Source organism: Coffea arabica, chromosome 4c, assembly GCF_036785885.1.
Source record: "Coffea arabica cultivar ET-39 chromosome 4c, Coffea Arabica ET-39 HiFi, whole genome shotgun sequence".
Classification (NCBI taxonomy): Eukaryota; Viridiplantae; Streptophyta; class Magnoliopsida; order Gentianales; family Rubiaceae; genus Coffea; species Coffea arabica.
In genome coordinates this window covers 17268354-17278923 of record NC_092316.1, presented here as the reverse complement: position 1 = coordinate 17278923, position 10570 = coordinate 17268354, and the positions used below count along the sequence as shown (strand labels likewise).

General features: G+C 35.0%; 1 pseudogene; it reads left to right on the top strand.

Moving 5' to 3' along the window:
• Positions 1–1647: 1647 nt before the first annotated feature.
• Positions 1648–5967, top strand: LOC113739070 (outer envelope pore protein 24B, chloroplastic-like; annotated as a pseudogene).
• Positions 5968–10570: the final 4603 nt, after the last annotated feature.

The window sequence follows — 10570 nt, the reverse complement described above, 5'->3', positions numbered from 1 at the left end:
AACCCTTCTTTCAACCATACTGGTTGCTTCCTCCCAGATCTGTTAATAAACTCATATAATTCCAAATATTAAGGTGAGATTTGATAATATAAATCTAAAAAATTTCAGATCTGACAACTAAATATAAAAAAAGCCTTGTTTGATAATTCAATTTAGTACTTATAGTTAATGAATTTATATCTTAACATGTTCAGACTATTGATAACTAAAAATTAAACATTTAAATAAATAAGTGGCATATTGAGTTTTCTAGGCAAAACTTATTCTAAAAAATAAGTGATGAGTTGTTTACTTATCACTTAATGTGATATAGATTCAAATGTATCATATTTAATATTTTTTAATAATTCAATAACTTAATGAATTCAAATTTTACATTTCGCATTTCAGATTTTAATTTTATTAAACGCACCCTTGAATCTAATACAAGAAATATACTAACTAGTTACGTCAATTGGGCCATACGTTACATTTGCAGAAAAGCGTACCTCACATGGACTATAAGTATTTGGACATTTTCAACGGTACTCAATGGGCAATGGCTTTCTTTAACACATTTAAATCACACCTAACCTATCATACAAGCATAGACCAATAATTATTACTAAAACAAATAATTACATAATTATTACTCTCTATTGCATTTATACACTTCTCTTAATCAACTTTATTTTTTTTTCAAAAATTTAACATGTGAACTAGTGTAAATAAAATATTCAATTGTTGTAAAGCATTCTCTTTTATTTTTTCCTTTCCTTTAGAATTAATTTTTTGAATTTATTGTAACAAATATAGTTCTTCTATATTATACTCCTCAGTCCCAATTATTTAGTTATGTTTCGGGAATCCAACCTTTTAAAATAGTGATTTGATTGTGATGTTTGTACTTCTCTTTCCAATTTTACTCCCCCACAAATTTAAAATTTAAATTTAAATGATAATATGCATATGACTAGAACGAAGGGCTATATTGAAAAGAACTACTAAAAAATTTTTTGACTTTTTTAATATGACAAATATTTTGAAATATTCCAAAATGAAAAATATAATACTTTCAATGGACCGATAGAGTATAATCCTTGCTTAACCATTTTAATTTCTTCACTTAATTCATTTCTACGGACTTTCCAAGTTTTAATGCCTGAGTTGAAGCCGTACAATACAATCAGCTTAAAACTTAAAAGCGTGGTATGGCGGTGTACTAGACAATCAAGAAGCTTTCGAACCTCAAAGGCGTGCTTTTCAAGCTGCTCCTTTGCCTCATTGACTCACCATAATTTAATGCGTCAAAACAAGCTGTTTTATGCCTCCTCTTGTGGTTAGAGCTGTTAAGTTAATCGAGTAGCTCGAAAGCTCGTTAAACCTCGGCTCGTTAAGGCTCGAACTCGGCTCGTTAATTTTGGTTAACGAGTCGAGCTCGAACTCGAAACATGCTCGTTTAGTTAACGAGCCGAGTAAGCTCGGCTCGTTTGATACTCGAGTAGCTCGTTAGACCTCGTTAATGAAGGGCATATTTGTCATTTTAGAAATCAAAATTATAAAATTTAAAAATTATAGGTTTTTATTAAGGTTAATTTGCACGAGTTCAAGCTCGAACTCGTGAAGCTCGACTCGTTTGTGATAAACGAGTCGAGCTCGAGCTCGAACTCGAGCCACATGTACATTTAACGAGTCGAGTTCGAACACATTTTAAAGTTCGTTTTCCTAACGAGCTCGAGTCGAGCTCGGTTCGAATTAAACTCGAGTCGAGCTCGGCAGCCAAATACTCGGCTCGACTCGGCTCGATTAACAGCTCTACTTGTGGTGAACTGAAGGCGTGATAACAGCATTCTTCCAATAATGTTTCCAAAACGCAGATATGAAACAGACAAAGCGGCCGCCGCCGGCTTTGTCGCCGTCGACGACGGTGACATTAAGCTCCGGTCTTCCTTGAGTGAAGCCACCATAGTCAACTGCCCCAGATTAAAAGGTTTAGCTCTAGCTGTAGAAAAACCAGGCTTTTTCATCCTCGACTACAACATCCCCAAAAAGGTAATTCCTGTTTCCTGAAGAATGCAGAAATCCACCCGCAAATTAAGTTTAGTTGTTGATTGTAATAAATATTTGGGCATTTTCAGGATTTTAGGTTTCAATTTGTGAACACAGTTAGGGTTTCGGAGAAGCCATTGAACTTGACGTAAATTCACAATTGGGGTGATAACGGGACAATTTTGGATGGAACTTTTGGTGTTTGATTCTGCCAATTAGGTATCGGCTAATCACGTGTTGCGGTCGGGGAATTGTAAGTTGAAGTACACTTACGTCCATGGTGGCCTGACCACTTTCAAGCCCAGCTATGATTTTGCCAAAAATTCGTGGGATTTTGCTATTTCGGGTACAGTTTATGGCGGTGATGTGTTCAGGGCTGGTTATCAGGCCTCTGAGTAAAAATTTGCGGGAATTCAAAAATGAACGGCTCATTTAAGGTATCACGTTGCCATTTGTTGTTTTGTTGGCTGCTATGTTGTTGATCTCTATGAAGAATTTATGGATAAGGCTTGAGCTATAGTGATTTGGTTTGAAGGCAGTTTGATTTGAGCTATAGTTTATGGATAAGGTTGTGATTCAGTTGCTGAATCATGAATCATCATATGGTGAATCAAAATGCCTACGGCTTTCGTAAATCTCAGTTCACAATGCATTTGCATCTTAGGCACTGTTGTTTTGGTCTCAGTTTTGTCCTGTATTGAGGTAGGAAAGTAACCCAACTAAAATGCTGCCACCTAATGCCATTTGAACAAACTTGTTGAGGAGTCATATAGTTCTTTGAATGCGTTTTAGTGACTGCATTTTGCCCTGGGTTGGATTCTGGTGATGTTAATATGTAAATGATATTGTTGGTCATAAATGGCTTGATTAGTTGGTTTTTCCAGTTTTTTCAGAGATAGGAGAGTTGTTGAAGAACATATGTTGAAAGAGACATGTCAGAAATTTCCACCCCCACCGGGAAAGTGATATATCAGCTACTTTGTTGCCTTGCCTCCCAAGAGCACATGAGCTAATTACTCAACACAGCTGGAGACTGAATTACTCACGAGGTACACAATTATGTAAGATGCTGAAAGTCAAGAAGGCTCATTTATCTTTTCTTGACAAGCTGCAAATCCGTGGATATACTCAAATATCTTGCTCCTGTATAATTGTTTTTACCCTTCAAGTTTGAAGGGTAGCCTTATAAATTGTAACCATTTGCTGTTGTAATTTATTGCCGTAAAATACCCTGAACTCCATGATTGGAAGCTTTTGAACCCCACATATGTCGATATTTATTTCTAGTGATAGCAAATTGAATTTTTAGTGAAACTCATGGCGGTTGACATGGTGTGCTACTAGTTGTCTAGACCACAAACATGAATGAAAATTGGAAATTCAACTGCTGAATATTGTTTTTAGTTCATCATAGCACATTGGACATGTAAATGGGACTATACTTGGATAATTGTTTTGCATGGGATTGAGAGTGCGTGATTAATGAAGTGGCTTCCAATGACTCTTCACTGGCATTAGAGATGACACTTTCAGCTTTCAAAACAAGTTCATCTTCAACTTTTATTGTAGTAGTCACCGGTTCTCTATGCAGGGCTGAGATTAGATGTCCTGGTCCCTTTTGCTGAACCATATGCACTTAATACACATTTGTATACCCCCTTGACTCCTGTTTCTGATTATTCAAATTTCGTCACTCCAGCAAGTTGAACTGTACCCGTTGAACTTTCTGACTTTCGACTGAATCTATGGCAGTAACTTATGCAAGAAAACAGGATCAGTTTAGATTAATTTGACCATGTAACTAATTTTCTCTTTGTAAGTCTAAGTAGATTTTGGAGTAAATTACAGAATTTTGCTTGTTGTGCTGTGCAAGATAACAAAGTCATAGTTGGCTTCCATATTAGAGCAGAATAAACACTTGGTTTTCCAGGATGTTCATGAATCGGCTTTGTAAATGAAGATGAATGCCTGCTCCCTTGTCAAGAAGTGGACAGGCTGTTTGGTAGCTCAAATTAATCAATTTAAAGGTCTCTCTTTTTCTCTCTCTCTCTAGCATATATATTTGTGCCTCTGTGTGTTTTCAATGAATTCTTCTACTTGGAAGTAATGGTTCTGACTACAAGACAAGCATTGGATGATTTACCAGAAGTCTGATGTTTGTAAAGTGCTTCTGTTCTCCGCAAGATATGATATTTGCCACTTAGAATTATCGTTCTACAATAGATTGTGTTAGTGATTTTTGTCATGTTTAATGTATAGCACTCGTAAGAAATCCGTTTGATCACTGGAGTAATCATTTGATGGTAATTCAGAACAATCTCTAGTGTTTGCTGAAGTTGAGTTTTTAACTCTTGAGGGAGTTTACTTTGTGAAAAATTTCTGCATGCTGCAGCCTACTTTGTGACATTTATGCATGCAACAGGCCCTTTACACGCCAGTGGAAGATAAGGAAATAGACCCCGCAAATGATTGCATGTTAAGAGATCCAAGCACCTGTTTCGATTGCTATTTTTAGGAGTTTTTCTAGAAAAATATATATTGTTTACGATTGATGTCTGTAAGGTTAAAAGGCAATTACAAAATGCATTAGCAGAAAACGTAAAAAATTTTCTAAGAAAATTACAATCCAATTGTTTGTTTAATTTCATGATGCCATCTTTGGGATAGTGATGCAACACGCACGCACAGACAGACTCATTAAATGTGGAGTAAAGTTAACAGGTAACCCTCTGGAAATCTGCTGACTTGCATTTACTCTCATTCACCACCTAACACTGTCAGTACATTTACTAATATGTACCAGACCTGTAAGAAAAAATAAAACAAATAAGAGAGGAACAATTAGAACAAGGACATAATATATACAAAATGATTTCATGGTAGAGATATATATATAACTTGCATCTGTCAATTAACTTCAGAGTACAGAAAAACATTTTAGTTTTCCCTACTCTTTCTGCTTGGTACCATGCCATTGATCGCAAAGGTTTTCGTTTTGGCTTTGAAGTTTCATTTTTCAATTTTACATTTTTTGTTGCTTAATGCAGTATATGTCCGTCCTGAATATACTGAATGTTTATCAGTACTTGAATGCTAGTTTCTTCTCAACCTGACATTGTGCAGTACCTTTTCTGCTCATCTGATGTGGCACAGAATGTTTACTTCTAGAGTTCAGAGAAAAAAGTAACCAAGTAACTGTTTCTCTTGATTTCCTGGCAGAAAACAGTGGTGTCAGTGGATCTACTCTGTTCAAAATGCAGAATGAAGGTCATGAGTTTAATATCAAAGCTAGAAGGAATAACTTCTATTGCCCTTGACCCGTCCAAAAGTACAGTAACAGTTATTGGGGAGGCTGATCCGGTATGCATTATCAAACAAGTCAGGAAGTTCAGTAGAACTGCACAATTAACAAGCATTGGTCCTCCCAAGGAAGAGAAGAAGGATGACAAGAAAGACGCTCTTCCTTCTCTGCCGAAAACATGTCAGAGATGTGATGTTTGGTACGTCGTTAGTGATGATTATTTCGGCCACTGTAACATTCTATGATCACTTCACATGGGCCGACTTCTGTGAATCTTTATCAGAAATGACGCATCCATGCTACCATATTCTTTTGAGTCAGTAAGCTAGAGCAAGAGTTTAATGCTCTAGTTGTCGCCAAATTCTTTAGTTATGATATTAATATGTTGTTTAAAGTCTTTCCTGTTTTCAAAAGTTTCAATATTGGACCAATTAAGTGATATGCTTTGGAGATAATTTGGGTGGCTATAATCCGCTTAGCCTCAACCTTTCACTGTAACTTGCTTGTTTCATTTCATATCTCCTGCTCTCTTCTTCCTTATGGCAGATACTGAGAGGGGGATTGAGTTGTCCAATATTTTGTCGTAGGGACGTTATGGACAAGGTTTTAGTTTCCGCTCGGATTTTGCTTGTCTTGCATTACGAACGTCTTTTTCTTGCTGTCTCACACAAGATGGTTTCCAGAATGCGACTGAACCTGTCTGCTTTATTCTTTGCTCTCATTCTTTGCCTTCTAATTTCTGTTTTTATTTGGAACACTTTGTGGCAAAAGTAAAGGTCGCCGGTTTCTGCGAATAACCCTTCTTTATATTTGCAAGGTAACTAATTCAACAGGCCTAGCCTTTTCTTTTAGCCCCAAAGAAGAAGGGAAAAAATAATTTTGGTTGGTGAGATTGGCAAGGATGGAATCCGCAACATTGGTTGCGCTACCAGAATTGCATGCAACATGTCCAAGATGATTCTGTATTCATCTTGGTAAAAGATAAATCATATATTGTATTGCAACAATATAATAGGTTTTGAAACTTCTAACTCTTTTTGGTGAAGTAAGTTTTCAATCCAAAGCCTCCAACTTCGAGCTTCACATACAAAAAGAAGAAGCTGCGATCTTCAAATACTTTTGAAGTCGAGTACTCGGAATACTTTTGAAGTGAAATCTAAAGCCAGAAATCTGAGATCCATCAAATAGTAAATTTGAGCTAAAACGACTATTCTAAAAGATGTTGCCAAATATCACCATAAAACACATTTATAAGCACCTCTCCAACCCAAGAAATCTTCACAAATCTTCTCTTTTAAATAATCATGGTGAAGGTAGTACTAGTATTGTAGCCAACTCATGTTGGCTTACTTAGCAGTTAGCAAGGATGTACTAAAAAAAATCATATTTTCAAATCTGTTATGGATGTAATGATTGGTTTAAAGGGGGCAATACGAGAGTACAATGTAAATTACCGATGCTTTTGAGGATCACAGGAGTCACCACGATACTTTTGAGGATCTATACGAGCGAGTCTGATGACTAATGTCGAAATCATCCAAACTTTTTATTATAAAAAAATAAAATAAAAATAAGAGTTTATCAAAGAGTATAGAGTAAAATCAACTGATGCTACGTGTAATCAATGCTTACATGCCATCCCTCCCTGTTAAAGGCCACATCGGAAGTTGACAGATCAGGATTCTTATACAACGAATAATTGGAAATTAATTTCCCTCACGCTCTCAAACTTTTATTTCAAAAATTGAATCGGCTTTTGCGATAGGGATTCGTTCAAAAAAGCAATATAAAATAGAAAACACGTATTCCATATTGAAAAATCCACTCCTGTCTTCCATATAGAAAACGCGTATGTTTAATTTGAGGAGCGTATTCCATACAATGAGTCTATTGTACCTCAAAATTTTATATTGCGATAGGGATTCGTTCCTTTTGACGAAAAACACGTTTTGCCCATTGTGAAAGCATATGTTACTTTATTTATATTATGTTTTCATTTTCAACTGTTTTGTTTTTATAGGAAAACAATTTGGGTGAGTTCAACACCAGTCACCACCACGGATCAAAATAATACACTATCAACACAACTCTCACATCAGCATGTGAAAAAGTGACTCATTCTTACCGGTTGAACCAACTTGTGTCGGCAATTTCACAGTTCGTATGCTACAGGTTTTCAAACTACTTTTGTTACATTTTTTTTTTTTTCTAAATAGCAATGCCGGAGCTAAAATTTATAGAATAGTCATAAAAACTTCATAACAGTTTAGGTTTTTTGTCACATTCCAAAATTCTGAGGAATACACTCCTGTCTTGAAATTACCCCCCTATATTTGAAAAATCCCTATCCTTGTCCCTCCAAATAACCAATAACTTCATGGTAAACTTATTTCTAAACCAATTAAACAAAAAATTTTAATACTACTTGAATAAGTAACAAATTCAGAAAATTTAAAAAATAACTGAAAATAAATACACAATTTTAGATCAAATATCTCATTGCAAAATAATTTTATGAGCTATAAGGTTTTGGCTCCGCCGCTATAGGTGATCAAACACACGTTAATTTTCAAAGAACTCTGTTGTAACATCAAACTACGTACACATTCACATAGCTTTGCAAGTCTGACAGTTAACCCCATTTTTTTTTATCTTTTCTGTGTGATATGGTTGCAAATTTATCAAAACAAATGCTTTTAAAAATAATACTCTAGAGAACTAAATCTTATATGAATTGCCTCCAAGAAATGAAAACTACGCTAAATACATTCCCATAAATTTGATTAACATCCAAATGTACAAAAACAAACATTTCTCAAACAAATGATGCTGCCGTAGCAGTTCCAGGATTAATAGGTTAATCCCAGCCATGCTCATCATCATCGTCATTAAGAATTTTATAATATGACAAGAACAGTGACAGAAGTTGGAACCTGGTGTTCGGTTATATTCAGATTTTTTTCTTTAAAATATTTTTTTATAGTATAAGTGGGGAGGGTTCAAATCCAAAACATCTCACTCATACTTCCTAATTTTTTTTGGGTAGAATTTATCCACCTCTTCCCTAATTATTTTATTTATAGATTGGGTCTCTTCTATTCTAATCGCTTTTATCTTTTCAATTAATCTAAATTATTTTTTCATATGGTTTCTCCTCTTCTAATATTATTTACCTTTGTTAATAAATTTGTGTAATTTGGTTTATAAATATGGATTAACTTTATAATGTTATTTTAATTTTTATATCACTAAACTATTTTTTTCATAGAAAACTGAATATTTGTTTATGAGGAATGAATTGTTGTATCTTCTGTATTTAATTTAGTTTTTTTAATGTAAGTGGGAGGTCTCAAACCTGGACCCACCCAACCCATCCCTCCCTCGTACCGTATTTAATTTATTACAAATATGTAGTTCTAGATTTATGGTCATTATAATAAATTTCAACTATCAAAGAATGTCTATCAAATTTTCAATATGCATTGTAGTATTTGATGAATATTCATACATTATAGCAAAAGTACGTAGAGAAGTTTTTAAAAATTAGTAGAGTAGTTAAATACTTACAAAACATTAATTTTTAAAACTAATATTAATAAATATTGTTGGTTTTTTAGAAAAAAAAAAAATCAACAATCGCATCAAATCAATACGTGACCGATTTTTTCTTTTTCGGCCAATAATATAAGGAACTATCCAAGATGGGGGGTTTGGTTTATGTCATCTTTTGAGTTACCTATTTTACCCTTATTTGGATGGGTAAAATAGTACCATCATACAAGTCTACGTATAAAGAGAATACATATCTGCATATAGCTACCCTTGCCCACGTTCATCCTTCCAGTATTGTAACGAATTGTGAATGCTTGACACAAAGATCAAAAAACGGACCAAATAACAAATCAATAGTAGTAAACTAGAGCACACGAAAGCCAAACAAAGCAATTCAAAAGATCCACAAAGTTAGTAATTTACAATTTTTTACTCGTACAGTAATCGTACTGCGTGGTGCTGTTTGCACTTAACTGTTATCCAGTTTCAAGAGGCAAGCCTGCAAGATATTATCACAATAATTTCTCACCTTTTTTTTGGTATAATTCCTCGCCCTTGCTTCTTTTTTTTTTCGAAACGATAATTTGTATTGCTTATATAAAAAATATGTACAACCTGAGCAAAGGCTCAAGGATACTTTACAAGTTGTGCAACTTAGCACAATGGAACTGGATAAGTCCATTCCACATCTTGATTCTACTCAAAGCTTGAGCACTAATTATGTAGCTTAGATCCGTATTTTCTATTCCTACCAACCAAAAGGAGCACATTCGATACAAGATACTCAGTGCTTGTATATCTTCCAACAACGTAGCCACCCAGCTGTGATTTTTTAATATCTTCCAGCTGTTGAATGTTTATTAATAAATATTCCAGCTGTTGAATGGATTTTTTAATAAATCAACTGTTGAATGGATTTTTTAATAAATATTGTTGAGTGCAATGTGTTCCATCCCCTATTGTCTTCGTCTTGCTTCAATAACTGATGACCACCATTTTTTGAAGTTGCAAGTTGATGCCATGATTCCGTCTTATTGAATGGGCGCTAGTTTCCAAATCTCTTTAGCCCTGTCACATTCAAAAAATATATGTTCCACTGTTTCCATCCTTTCCCCACAACCTTTATAGTAGGGGTCTCCCTTATGTGTTCTTCTCCATATTAGTTCATTCACTGGTAGTCCCTCACTTAAGCACTTCCACACAAACACTTTCAGTTTGTGCTTGACTAGCACTTTCCACAGTACTTTCCATATAGGAGACTTGGGATTGGTATAGCTTGTGCTGTCTACTTGCTGTTCACCTTTGGTTTTGTTCTGTTTTTTCCTCCATATTCTCCTGTTACCTGACTGCACAATGTATTCTTCATTTTTATTATCTGGCCAGAAGGTACTATCCTCTTTGTCAACCATACTAATTGGAATACTTAGGATATCTTCAGCTTCCTTCTCCTTAAAGAGCCTGTATATTAGAGGCCTGTTCCACCTATGCCCAGTTATCAAGCCCACCACCTTCTGCAGAGTGCAGCCTGGTGGTTTTTTGGTTATTGGTTGGCCTTGATTGCAGTTAGGAATTCATCTATCTTTCCCGATTTTGGTGCTTCTTCCAGTTCCTATTCTCCTTCTGATTCCATCATCCAGCTCATTTCTCACTCCAATTACACGTTGCCAAAACCATGAAGCATTTTTTGGT